This window comes from Camelus bactrianus, unplaced genomic scaffold (assembly GCF_048773025.1).
Source record: "Camelus bactrianus isolate YW-2024 breed Bactrian camel unplaced genomic scaffold, ASM4877302v1 HiC_scaffold_30, whole genome shotgun sequence".
In the NCBI taxonomy this organism is placed as follows: Eukaryota; Metazoa; Chordata; class Mammalia; order Artiodactyla; family Camelidae; genus Camelus; species Camelus bactrianus.
This window is the reverse complement of record NW_027413945.1, coordinates 5,689,963-5,704,447: the sequence shown is the minus strand read 5'-3', so window position 1 is coordinate 5,704,447 and position 14,485 is coordinate 5,689,963.

Sequence of the window (14,485 nt, the reverse complement as noted above, 5' to 3'; positions counted from 1 at the left end):
ACCCCACTCCATACATATATAAGGGGAGGTACAAGCTCCAACTCGGTTTTACAGTGAAAACTGCAGGAACTTCAAACCGGCACTAAGAAACAGACTGAGAAACCAGAGTAAAAGTGCCACCTACAACCCGTTCCTTTGTGCTAGATGAACGAACGTCTCTCCACATGCTCAGTTCTGAGAGATAAGTGTGTGTGAAAGCCGTCCTTCACCTAACTTGTTGGGAACACAAAGTTTCTTTTCACTTGCAAACTCGACTCCATATATATATATGGGGAGGTACAAGTTCCAACACGGTTTTACAGTGAAAACTGCAGGAACTTCAAACCGGCACTAGGAAACAGACTGAGAATCCAGAGTAATTGTTTCTCCTGCAACCCGTTCACTTTGTGCTAGATGAACGAACGTCTATCCACATGCTCAGTTCTGAGAGATATGTGTTTGTGAAAGCCGTCCTTCAACTAGCTTGTTGGGAACACAAAGTTTCTTTTCAGTTGCAAACTCCACTCCATAAATATATATGGGGAGGTACGAGCTCCAACTCGGTTTTACAGTGAAAACTGCAGGAACTTCATACCGGCACTAGGAAACAGACTGAGAAACCAGAGTAAAAGTTTCTCCTGCAACCCGTTCCCTTTGTGCTAGATGAACGGACGTCTCTCCACATGCTGAGTTCTGAGAGATAAGTGTGTGTGAAAGCCGTCCTTCACCTAGCTTGTTGGGAACACAAAGTTTCTTTTCAGTTGCAAACTCCAGTCCATTCATATATATGGTGAGGAACTAGCTCCAACTCGGTTTTACAGCGAAAACTGCAGGAACTTCAAACCGGCACTAGGAAACAGACTGAGAAACCAGAGTAAAAGTTTCTCCTGCAACCCGTTCCCTTTGTGCTAGATGAACGAACGTCTCTCCACATGCTCAGTTCTGAGAGATAAGTGTTTGTGAAAGCCGTCCTTTAACTAGCTTGTTGGGAACACAAAGTTTCTTTTCAGTTGCAAACACCACTCCATACATATATATGGGGAGGTACTAGCTCCAACTCGGTTTTACAGTGAAAACTGCAGGAACTTCAAACCGGCACTAGGAAACAGACTGAGAAACCAGAGTAAATGTTTCTCCTGCAACCCGTTCCCATTGTGCTATATGAACGAACGTCTCTCCACATGCTCAGTTCTGAGAGATAAGTGTGTGTGAAAGCCGTCCTTCACTTAACTTGTTGGGAACACAAAATTTCTTTTCAGTTGCAAAATCCACTCCATAAATATATATGGGGAGGTACGAGCTCCAACTCGGTTTTACAGTGAAAACTACAAGAACTTCATACCGGCACTAGGAAACAGACTGAGAAACCAGAGTAAAAGTTTCTCCTGCAAACCGTTCACTTTGTGCTAGATGAACGAACGTCTCTCCACATGCTCAGTTCTGAGAGATAAGTGTGTGTGAAAGCCGTCCTTCACCTAACTTGTTGGGAACACAAAGTTTCTTTTCACTTGCAAACTCGACTCCATATATATATATGGGGAGGTACAAGTTCCAACTAGATTTTACAGTGAAAACTGCAGGATCTTCAAACCGGCACTAGGAAACAGACTGAGAAACCAGAGTAAAAGTTTCTCCTGCACCCCGTTCCCTTTGTGCTAGATGAACGAACGACTATCCACATGCTCAGTTCTGAGAGATAAGTGTTTGTGAAAGCTGTCCTTCATCTAGCTTGTTGGGAACACAAAGTTTCTTTTCAGTTGCAAACTCCACTCCATACATATATATGGGCAGGTACTAGCTCCAACTCGGTTTTACACTGAAAACTGCAGGAACTTCAAACCGGCACTAGGAAACAGACTGAGAAACCAGAGTAAAAGTTTCTCCTGCAACCCGTTCCCATTGTGCTAAATGAACGAACGTCTCTCCACATGCTCAGTTCTGAGAGATAAGTGTGTGTGAAAGCCGTCCTTCACCTAACTTGTTGGGAACACAAAATTTCTCTTCAGTTGCAAACTTCACTCCATAAATATATATGGGGAGGTACGAGCTCCAACTCGGTTTTACAGTGAAAACTGCAGGAACTTCATACCGGCACTAGGAAACAGACTGAGACACCAGAGTAAAAGATTCTACAGCAACCCGTTCCCTTTGTGCTAGATGAACGAACGTCTCTCCACATGCTCAGTTCTGAGAGATAAGTGTGTGTGAAAGCCGTCCTTCACATTCCTTGTTGGGAACACAAAGTTTCTTTTCAATTGCAAATTCATCTCCATACATATATATGGGGAGGTACTAGCTCCAACTCGGTTTTACAGTGAAAACTGCAGGAACTTCAAACCGGCACTAGGAAACAGACTGAGAAACCAGAGTAAAAGTTCCACCTGCAACCCGTTCCATTGGGCTAGATGAACGAAGGTCTCTCCACATGCTCAGTTCTGAGAGATAAGTGTGTGTGAAAGCCGTCCTTCACCTAGCTTGTTGGGAACACAAAGTTTCTTATCACTTGCAAACTCCACTCCATACATATATATGGGGAGGTACTAGCTCCAACTCGGTTTTACAGTGAAAACTGCAGGAATTTCAAACCGGCACTAGGAAACACACTGAGAAACCAGAATAAAAGTTTCTCCTGCAACCCGTTCCCTTTGTGCTAGATGAACGAACGTCTCTCCACATGCTCAGTTCTGAGAGATAAGTGTGTGTGAAAGCCGTCCATAAGCTAGCTTGTTGGGAACACACAGTTTCTTTCTCTTGAAAACTCCACTCCATACATATATATGGGGAGGAACGAGCTCCAACTCGGTTTTACAGCGAAAACTGCAGGAACTTAAAACCGGCACTAGGAAACAGACTGAGAAACCAGAGTAAATGTTCCTCCTGCAACCCGTTCCCTTTGTGCTAGATGAACGAACGTCTCTCCACATGCTCAGTTCTGAGAGATAAGTGTGTGTGAAAGCCATCCATCAGCTAGCTTGTTGGGAACACAAAGTTTCTTTCACTTGAAAACTCCACTCCATACATATATATGGGGAGGAACGAGCTCCAACTCGGTTTTACAGTGAAAACTGCAGGAACTTCAAACCGGCACTAGGAAACAGACTGAGAAACCAGAGTAAAAGTTTCCCCTGCAACCCGTTCCCTTTGTGCTAGATGAACGAACGTCTCTCCACATGCTCACTTCTGAGAGATAAGTGTCTGTGAAAGCCGTCCTTCACCTAGCTTCTTTGGAACACAAAGTTTCTTTTCACTTGCAATCTCCAATCCATACATATATATGGGGAGGTACTAGCTCCAACTCGGTTTTACAGTGAAAACTGCTGGAACTTCAAACCGGCACTAAGAAACAGACTGAGAAACCAGAGTAAAAGTGCCTCCTACAACACGTTCGTTTGTGCTAGATGAACGAACGTCTCTCCACATGCTCAGTTCTGAGAGATAAGTGTGTGTGAAAGCCGTCCTTCACCAAGCTTGTTGGGAACACAAAGTTTCTTTTCAGTTGCAAACTCCACTCCATACATATATAAGGGGAGGAACTAGCTCCAACTCAGTTTTACACTGAAAACTTCTGGAACTTCAAACCGGCACTAGGAAACAAACTGAGAAACCAGAGTAAAAGTTTCTCCTGCAACCAGTTCCCTTTGTGCTAGATGAACGAACGTCTCTCCACATGCTCAGTTCTGAGAGATAATTGTCTGTGAAAGCCGTCCTTCATCTAGCTTCTTTGGAACACAAAGTTTCTTTTCACTTGCAATCTCCAATCCATACATATATATGGGGAGGTACTAGCTCCAACTCGGTTTTACAGTGAAAACTGCAGGAAATTCCAACCGGCACTAGGAAACAGACAGAGATACCAGAGTAAAAGTTCCACCTGCAACCCGTTCCATTTGTGCTAAATGAACGGACGTCTCTCCACATGCTCAGTTCTGAGACATAATTGTGTGTGAGGGCCGTACTTCACCTTGCTTGTTGGGAACACAAAGTTTCTTTTCAGTTGCAAACTCCACTCCATACATATATAAGGGGAGGAACTAGCTCCAACTCGATTTTACACTGAAAACTGCAGGAACTTCAAACCGGCACTAGGAAACAGACTGAGAAACCAGAGTAAAAGTTTTCCTGAAACCAGTTCCCTTTGTGCTAGATGAACGAACGTGTCTCCACATGCTCAGTTCTGAGAGATAATTGTCTGTGAAAGCCGTCCTTCATCTAGCTTCTTTGGAACACAAAGTTTCTTTTCACTTGCAATCTCCAATCCATATATATAAATGGGGAGGTACTAGCTCCAACTCGGTTTTACAGTGAAAACTGAAGGAACTTCCAACCGGCACTAGGAAACAGACTGAGAAACCAGAGTAAAAGTTCCTCCTGCAACCCGTTCCATTGTGCTAGATGAACGAAGGTCTCTCCACATGCTCAGTTCTGAGAGATAAGTGTGTGTGAAAGCCGTCCTTCACCTAGCTTGTTGGGAACACAAAGTTTCTTATCACTTGCAAACTCCACTCCATACATATATATGGGGAGGTATTAGCTCCAACTCGGTTTTACAGCGAAAACTGCAGGAACTTCAAACCGGCACTAGGAAACAGACTGAGAAACCAGAGTAAATGTTCCTCCTGCAACCCGTTCCCTTTGTGCTAGATGAACGAACGTCTCTCCACATGCTCAGTTCTGAGAGATAAGTGTGTGTGAAAGACGTCCATAAGCTAGCTTGTTGGGAACACACAGTTTCTTTCTCTTGAAAACTCCACTCCATACATATATATGGGGAGGAACGAGCTCCAACTCGGTTTTACAGTGAAAACTGCAGGAACTTCAAACCGGCACTAGGAAACACACTGAGAAACCAGAGAAAAGTTTCTCCTGCAACCCGTTCCCTTTGTGCTAGATGAACGAACCTCTCTCCACATGCTCAGTTCTGAGAGATAAGTGTCTGTGGAAGCCGTCCTTCACCTAGCTTCTTTGGAACACAAAGTTTCTTTTCACTTGCAATCTCCAATCCATACATATATATGGGGAGGTACTAGCTCCAACTCGGTTTTACAGTGAAAACTGCAGGAACTTCAAACCGGCACTAGGAAACACACTGAGAAACCAGAATAAAAGTTTCTCCTGCAACCCGTTCCCTTTGTGCTAGATGAATGAACGTCTCTCCACATGCTCAGTTCTGAGAGATAAGTGTGTGTGAAAGCCGTCCATAAGCTAGCTTGTTGGGAACACACAGTTTCTTTCTCTTGAAAACTCCAATCCATACATATATATGGGGAGGAACGAGCTCCAACTCGGTTTTACAGCGAAAACTGCAGGAACTTAAAACCGGCACTAGGAAACAGACTGAGAAACCAGAGTAAATGTTCCTCCTGCAACCCGTTCCCTTTGTGCTAGATGAACGAACGTCTCTCCACATGCTCAGTTCTGAGAGATAAGTGTGTGTGAAAGCCATCCATCAGCTAGCTTGTTGGGAACACAAAGTTTCTTTCACTTGAAAACTCCACTCCATACATATATATGGGGAGGAACGAGCTCCAACTCGGTTTTACAGTGAAAACTGCAGGAACTTCAAACCGGCACTAGGAAACAGACTGAGAAACCAGAGTAAAAGTTTCTCCTGCAACCCGTTCCCTTTGTGCTAGATGAACGAACGTCTCTCCACATGCTCACTTCTGAGAGATAAGTGTCTGTGAAAGCCGTCCTTCACCTAGCTTCTTTGGAACACAAAGATTCTTTTCACTTGCAATCTCCAATCCATACATATATATGGGGAGGTACTAGCTCCAACTCGGGTTTACAGTGAAAACTGCTGGAAATTCCAACCGGCACTAGGAAACAGACTGAGAAACCAGAGTAAAAGTTCCACCTGCAACCCGTTCCATTTGTGCTAGATGAACGGACGTCTCTCCACATGCTCAGTTCTGAGACATAAGTGTGTGTGAGGGCCGTCCTTCACCTTGCTTGTTGGGAACGCAAAGTTTCTTTTCAGTTGCAAACTCCACTCCATACATATATAAGGGGAGGAACTAGCTCCAACTCGATTTTACACTGAAAACTGCAGGAACTTCAAACCGGCACTAGGAAACAGACTGAGAAACCAGAGTAAAAGTTTTCTGCAACCAGTTCCCTTTGTGCTAGATGAACGAATGTCTCTCCACATGCTCAGTTCTGAGAGATAATTGTCTGTGAAAGCCGTCCTTCATCTAGCTTCTTTGGAACACAAAGTTTCTTTTCACTTGCAATCTCCAATCCATACATATAAATGGGGAGGTACTAGCTCCAACTCGGTTTTACAGTGAAAACTGCAGGAACTTCCAACCGGCACTTGGAAACAGACTGAGAAACCAGAGTAAAAGTTCCTCCTGCAACCCGTTCCATTGTGCTAGATGAACGAAGGTCTCTCCACATGCTCAGTTCTGAGAGATAAGTGTGTGTGAAAGCCGTCCTTCACCTAGCTTGTTGGGAACACAAAGTTTCATATCACTTGCAAACTCCACTCCATACATATATATGGGGAGGTATTAGCTCCAACTCGGTTTTACAGCGAAAACTGCAGGAACTTCAAACCGGCACTAGGAAACAGACTGAGAAACCAGAGTAAATGTTCCTCCTGCAACCCGTTCCCTTTGTGCTAGATGAACGAACGTCTCTCCACATGCTCAGTTCTGAGAGATAAGTGTGTGTGAAAGACGTCCATAAGCTAGCTTGTTGGGAACACACAGTTTCTTTCTCTTGAAAACTCCACTCCATACATATATATGGGGAGGAACGAGCTCCAACTCGGTTTTACAGTGAAAACTGCAGGAACTTCAAACCGGCACTAGGAAACACACTGAGAAACCAGAGAAAAGTTTCTCCTGCAACCCGTTCCCTTTGTGCTAGATGAACGAACCTCTCTCCACATGCTCAGTTCTGAGAGATAAGTGTCTGTGGAAGCCGTCCTTCACCTAGCTTCTTTGGAACACAAAGTTTCTTTTCACTTGCAATCTCCAATCCATACATATATATGGGGAGGTACTAGCTCCAACTCGGTTTTACAGTGAAAACTGCAGGAACTTCAAACCGGCACTAGGAAACACACTGAGAAACCAGAATAAAAGTTTCTCCTGCAACCCGTTCCCTTTGTGCTAGATGAATGAACGTCTCTCCACATGCTCAGTTCTGAGAGATAAGTGTGTGTGAAAGCCGTCCATAAGCTAGCTTGTTGGGAACACACAGTTTCTTTCTCTTGAAAACTCCAATCCATACATATATATGGGGAGGAACGAGCTCCAACTCGGTTTTACAGCGAAAACTGCAGGAACTTAAAACCGGCACTAGGAAACAGACTGAGAAACCAGAGTAAATGTTCCTCCTGCAACCCGTTCCCTTTGTGCTAGATGAACGAACGTCTCTCCACATGCTCAGTTCTGAGAGATAAGTGTGTGTGAAAGCCATCCATCAGCTAGCTTGTTGGGAACACAAAGTTTCTTTCACTTGAAAACTCCACTCCATACATATATATGGGGAGGAACGAGCTCCAACTCGGTTTTACAGTGAAAACTGCAGGAACTTCAAACCGGCACTAGGAAACAGACTGAGAAACCAGAGTAAAAGTTTCTCCTGCAACCCGTTCCCTTTGTGCTAGATGAACGAACGTCTCTCCACATGCTCACTTCTGAGAGATAAGTGTCTGTGAAAGCCGTCCTTCACCTAGCTTCTTTGGAACACAAAGATTCTTTTCACTTGCAATCTCCAATCCATACATATATATGGGGAGGTACTAGCTCCAACTCGGGTTTACAGTGAAAACTGCTGGAAATTCCAACCGGCACTAGGAAACAGACTGAGAAACCAGAGTAAAAGTTCCACCTGCAACCCGTTCCATTTGTGCTAGATGAACGGACGTCTCTCCACATGCTCAGTTCTGAGACATAAGTGTGTGTGAGGGCCGTCCTTCACCTTGCTTGTTGGGAACGCAAAGTTTCTTTTCAGTTGCAAACTCCACTCCATACATATATAAGGGGAGGAACTAGCTCCAACTCGATTTTACACTGAAAACTGCAGGAACTTCAAACCGGCACTAGGAAACAGACTGAGAAACCAGAGTAAAAGTTTTCTGCAACCAGTTCCCTTTGTGCTAGATGAACGAATGTCTCTCCACATGCTCAGTTCTGAGAGATAATTGTCTGTGAAAGCCGTCCTTCATCTAGCTTCTTTGGAACACAAAGTTTCTTTTCACTTGCAATCTCCAATCCATACATATAAATGGGGAGGTACTAGCTCCAACTCGGTTTTACAGTGAAAACTGCAGGAACTTCCAACCGGCACTTGGAAACAGACTGAGAAACCAGAGTAAAAGTTCCTCCTGCAACCCGTTCCATTGTGCTAGATGAACGAAGGTCTCTCCACATGCTCAGTTCTGAGAGATAAGTGTGTGTGAAAGCCGTCCTTCACCTAGCTTGTTGGGAACACAAAGTTTCATATCACTTGCAAACTCCACTCCATACATATATATGGGGAGGTATTAGCTCCAACTCGGTTTTACAGCGAAAACTGCAGGAACTTCAAACCGGCACTAGGAAACAGACTGAGAAACCAGAGTAAATGTTCCTCCTGCAACCTGTTCCCTTTGTGCTAGATGAACGAACGTCTCTCCACATGCTCAGTTCTGAGAGATAAGTGTGTGTGAAAGCCGTCCATAAGCTAGCTTGTTGGGAACACACAGTTTCTTTCTCTTGAAAACTCCACTCCATACATATATATGGGGAGGAACGAGCTCCAACTCGGTTTTACAGTGAAAACTGCAGGAACTTCAAACCGGCACTAGGAAACACACTGAGAAACCAGAGTAAAAGTTTCTCCTGCAACCCGTTCCCTTTGTGCTAGGTGAACGAACCTCTCTCCACATGCTCAGTTCTGAGAGATAAGTGTCTGTGGAAGCCGTCCTTCACCTAGCTTCTTTGGAACACAAAGTTTCTTTTCACTTGCAATCTCCAATCCATACATATATATGGGGAGGTACTAGCTCCAAGTCGGTTTTACACTGAAAATTGCTGGAACTTCAAACCGGCACTAGGAAACAAACTGAGAAACCAGAGTAAAAGTTTCTCCTGCAACCAGTTCCCTTTGTGCTAGATGAACGAACGTCTCTCCACATGCTCAGTTCTGAGAGATAATTGTCTGTGAAAGCCGTCCTTCATCTAGCTTCTTTGGAACACAAAGTTTCTTTTCACTTGCAATCTCCAATCCATACATATATATGGGGAGGTACTAGCTCCAACTCTGTTTTACAGTGAAAACTGCAGGAACTTCCAACCGGCACTAGGAAACAGACTGAGAAACCTGAGTAAAAGTTCCACCTGCAACCCGTTCCATTTGTGCTAGATGAACGGACGTCTCTCCACATGCTCAGTTCTGAGACATAAGTGTGTGTGAGAGCCGTCCTTCACCTTGCTTCTTGGGAACACAAAGTTTCTTTTCAGTTGCAAATTCCACTCCATACATATATATGGGGATTTACGAGCTCTAACTCGGTTTTACAGTGAAAACTGCAGGAACTTCCAACCGGCACTAGGAAACAGACAGAGAAACCAGAGTAAAAGTTCCTCCTGCAACCCGTTCCCTTTGTGCTAGATGAACGAACGTCTCTCCACATGCTCAGTTCTGAGATATAAGTGTGTGTGAAAGCAGTACTTCACCTATCTTGTTGGGAACACAAAATTTCTTTTCAGTTGCAAACTCCACTCCATACATATATATGGGGAGGTACGAGCTCCAACTCGGTTTTACAGTGAAAATTGCAGGAACTGCAAACCGGCACTAGGAAACTGACTGAGAAACCAGAGTAAAAGTTTCTCCTGCAACCCGTTCAATTTGTGCTAGATGAACGAACGTCTCTCCACATGCTCAGTTCAGAGAGATAATTGTCTGTGAAAGCCGTCCTTCATCTAGCTTCTATGGAACACAAAGTTTCTTTTCACTTGCAATCCCCAATCCATACATATATATGGGGAGGTACTAGCTCCAACTCGGTTTTACAGTGAAAACTGCAGGAACTTCCAACCAGCACTAGGAAACAGACTGAGAAACCAGAGAAAATTTCCTCCTGCAAACCGTTCCCTTTGTGCTAGATGAACGAACGTCTCTCCACATGCTCAGTTCTGATAGATAAGTGTGTGTGAATGCCGTCCTTCACCTAGCTTGTTGGGAACACAAAGTTTCTTTTCACTTGCAAACCCCACTCCATACATATATAAGGGGAGGTACAAGCTCCAACTCGGTTTTACAGTGAAAACTGCAGGAACTTCAAACCGGCACTAAGAAACAGACTGAGAAACCAGAGTAAAAGTGCCACCTACAACCCGTTCCTTTGTGCTAGATGAACGAACGTCTCTCCACATGCTCAGTTCTGAGAGATAAGTGTGTGTGAAAGCCGTCCTTCACCTAACTTGTTGGAAACACAAAGTTTCTTTTCACTTGCAAACTCGACTCCATATATATATATGGGGAGGTACAAGTTCCAACACGATTTTACAGTGAAAACTGCAGGAACTTCAAACCGGCACTAGGAAACAGACTGAGAAACCAGAGTAATTGTTTCTCCTGCAACCCGTTCACTTTGTGCTAGATGAACGAACGTCTATCCACATGCTCAGTTCTGAGAGATAAGTGTTTGTGAAAGCCGTCCTTCAACTAGCTTGTTGGGAACACAAAGTTTCTTTTCAGTTGCAAACTCCACTCCATAAATATATATGGGGAGGTACGAGCTCCAACTCGAATTTACAGTGAAAACTGCAGGAACTTCATACCGGCACTAGGAAACAGACTGAGAAACCAGAGTAAAAGTTTCTCCTGCAACCCGTTCCCTTTGTGCTAGATGAACGGACGTCTCTCCACATGCTGAGTTCTGAGAGATAAGTGTGTGTGAAAGCCGTCCTTCACCTAGCTTGTTGGGAACACAAAGTTTCTTTTCAGTTGCAAACCCCAGTCCATTCATATATATGGGGAGGAACTAGCTCCAACTCGGTTTTACAGCGAAAACTGCAGGAACTTCAAACCGGCACTAGGAAACAGACTGAGAAACCAGAGTAAAAGTTTCTCCTGCAACCCGTTCCCTTTGTGCTAGATGAACGAACGTCTCTCCACATGCTCAGTTCTGAGAGATAAGTGTTTGTGAAAGCCGTCCTTTAACTAGCTTGTTGGGAACACAAAGTTTCTTTTCAGTTGCAAACTCCACTCCATACATATATATGGGCAGGTACTAGCTCCAACTCGGTTTTACACTGAAAACTGCAGGAACTTCAAACCGGCACTAGGAAACAGACTGAGAAACCAGAGTAAAAGTTTCTCCTGCAACCCGTTCCCATTGTGCTAAATGAACGAACGTCTCTCCACATGCTCAGTTCTGAGAGATAAGTGTGTGTGAAAGCCGTCCTTCACCTAACTTGTTGGGAACACAAAATTTCTCTTCAGTTGCAAACTCCACTCCATAAATATATATGGGGAGGTACGAGCTCCAACTCGGTTTTACAGTGAAAACTGCAGGAATTTCATACCGGCACTAGGAAACAGACTGAGACACCAGAGTAAAAGTTTCTACAGCAACCCGTTCCCTTTGTGCTAGATGAACGAACGTCTCTCCACATGCTCAGTTCTGAGAGATAAGTGTGTGTGAAAGCCGTCCTTCACATTCCTTGTTGGGAACACAAAGTTTCTTTTCAAATGCAAATTCATCTCCATACATATATATGGGGAGGTACTAGCTCCAACTCGGTTTTACAGTGAAAACTGCAGGAACTTCAAACCGGCACTAGGAAACAGACTGAGAAACCAGAGTAAAAGTTCCTCCTGCAACCCGTTCCATTGTGCTAGATGAACGAAGGTCTCTCCACATGCTCAGTTCTGAGAGATAAGTGTGTGTGAAAGCCGCCCTTCACCTAGCTTGTTGGGAACACAAAGTTTCTTATCACTTGCAAACTCCACTCCATACATATATATGGGGAGGTACTAGCTCCAACTCGGTTTTACAGTGAAAACTGCAGGAATTTCAAACCGGCACTAGGAAACACACTGAGAAACCAGAATAAAAGTTTCTCCTGCAACCCGTTCCCTTTGTGCTAGATGAACGAACGTCTCTCCACATGCTCAGTTCTGAGAGATAAGTGTGTGTGAAAGCCGTCCATAAGCTAGCTTGTTGGGAACACACAGTTTCTTTCTCTTGAAAACTCCACTCCATACATATATATGGGGAGGAACGATCTCCAACTCGGTTTTACAGCGAAAACTGCAGGAACTTAAAACCGGCACTAGGAAACAGACTGAGAAACCAGAGTAAATGTTCCTCCTGCAACCCGTTCCCTTTGTGCTAGATGAACGAACGTCTCTCCACATGCTCAGTTCTGAGAGATAAGTGTGTGTGAAAGCCATCCATCAGCTAGCTTGTTGGGAACACAAAGTTTCTTTCACTTGAAAACTCCACTCCATACATATATATGGGGAGGAACGAGCTCCAACTCGGTTTTACAGTGAAAACTGCAGGAACTTCAAACCGGCACTAGGAAACAGACTGAGAAACCAGAGTAAAAGTTTCTCCTGCAACCCGTTCCCTTTGTGCTAGATGAACGAACGTCTCTCCACATGCTCACTTCTGAGAGATAAGTGTCTGTGAAAGCCGTCCTTCACCTAGCTTCTTTGGAACACAAAGTTTCTTTTCACTTGCAATCTCCAATCCATACATATATATGGGGAGGTACTAGCTCCAACTCGGTTTTACAGTGAAAACTGCTGGAACTTCAAACCGGCACTAAGAAACAGACTGAGAAACCAGAGTAAAAGTGCCTCCTACAACACGTTTCTTTGTGCTAGATGAACGAACGTCTCTCCACATGCTCAGTTCTGAGAGATAAGTGTGTGTGAAAGCCGTCCTTCACCAAGCTTGTTGGGAACACAAAGTTTCTTTTCAGTTGCAAACTCCACTCCATACATATATAAGGGGAGGAACTAGCTCCAACTCGGTTTTACACTGAAAACTTCTGGAACTTCAAACCGGCACTAGGAAACAAACTGAGAAACCAGAGTAAAAGTTTCTCCTGCAACCAGTTCCCTTTGTGCTAGATGAACGAACGTCTCTCCACATGCTCAGTTCTGAGAGATAATTGTCTGTGAAAGCCGTCCTTCATCTAGCTTCTTTGGAACACAAAGTTTCTTTTCACTTGCAATCTCCAATCCATACATATATATGGGGAGGTACTAGCTCCAACTCGGTTTTACAGTGAAAACTGCAGGAAATTCCAACCGGCACTAGGAAACAGACTGAGAAACCAGAGTAAAAGTTCCACCTGCAACCCGTTCCATTTGTGCTAGATGAACGGACGTCTCTCCACATGCTCAGTTCTGAGACATAAGTGTGTGTGAGGGCCGTCCTTCACCTTGCTTGTTGGGAACACAAAGTTTCTTTTCAGTTGCAAACTCCACTCCATACATATATAAGGGGAGGAACTAGCTCCAACTCGATTTTACACTGAAAACTGCAGGAACTTCAAACCGGCACTAGGAAACAGACTGAGAAACCAGAGTAAAAGTTTTCCTGCAACCAGTTCCCTTTGTGCTAGATGAACGAACGTCTCTCCACATGCTCAGTTCTGAGAGATAATTGTCTGTGAAAGCCGTCCTTCATCTAGCTTCTTTGGAACACAAAGTTTCTTTTCACTTGCAATCTCCAATCCATACATATAAATGGGGAGGTACTAGCTCCAACTCGGTTTTACAGTGAAAACTGCAGGAACTTCCAACCGGCACTAGGAAACAGACTGAGAAACCAGAGTAAAGTTCCTCCTGCAACCCGTTCCATTGTGCTAGATGAACGAAGGTCTCTCCACATGCTCAGTTCTGAGAGATAAGTGTGTGTGAAAGCCGTCCTTCACCTAGCTTGTTGGGAACACAAAGTTTCTTATCACTTGCAAACTCCACTCCATACATATATATGGGGAGGTATTAGCTCCAACTCGGTTTTACAGCGAAAACTGCAGGAACTTCAAACCGGCACTAGGAAACAGACTGAGAAACCAGAGTAAATGTTCCTCCTGCAACCCGTTCCCTTTGTGCTAGATGAACGAACGTCTCTCCACATGCTCAGTTCTGAGAGATAAGTGTGTGTGAAAGCCGTCCATAAGCTAGCTTGTTGGGAACACACAGTTTCTTTCTCTTGAAAACTCCACTCCATACATATATATGGGGAGGAACGAGTTCCAACTCGGTTTTACAGTGAAAACTGCAGGAACTTCAAACCGGCACTAGGAAACACACTGAGAAACCAGAGTAAAAGTTTCTCCTGCAACCCGTTCCCTTTGTGCTAGATGAACGAACCTCTCTCCACATGCTCAGTTCTGAGAGATAAGTGTCTGTGGAAGCCGTCCTTCACCTAGCTTCTTTGGAACACAAAGTTTCTTTTCACTTGCAATCTCCAATCCATACATATATATGGGGAGGTACTAGCTCCAACTCGGTTTTACAGTGAAAACTGCAGGAACTTCAA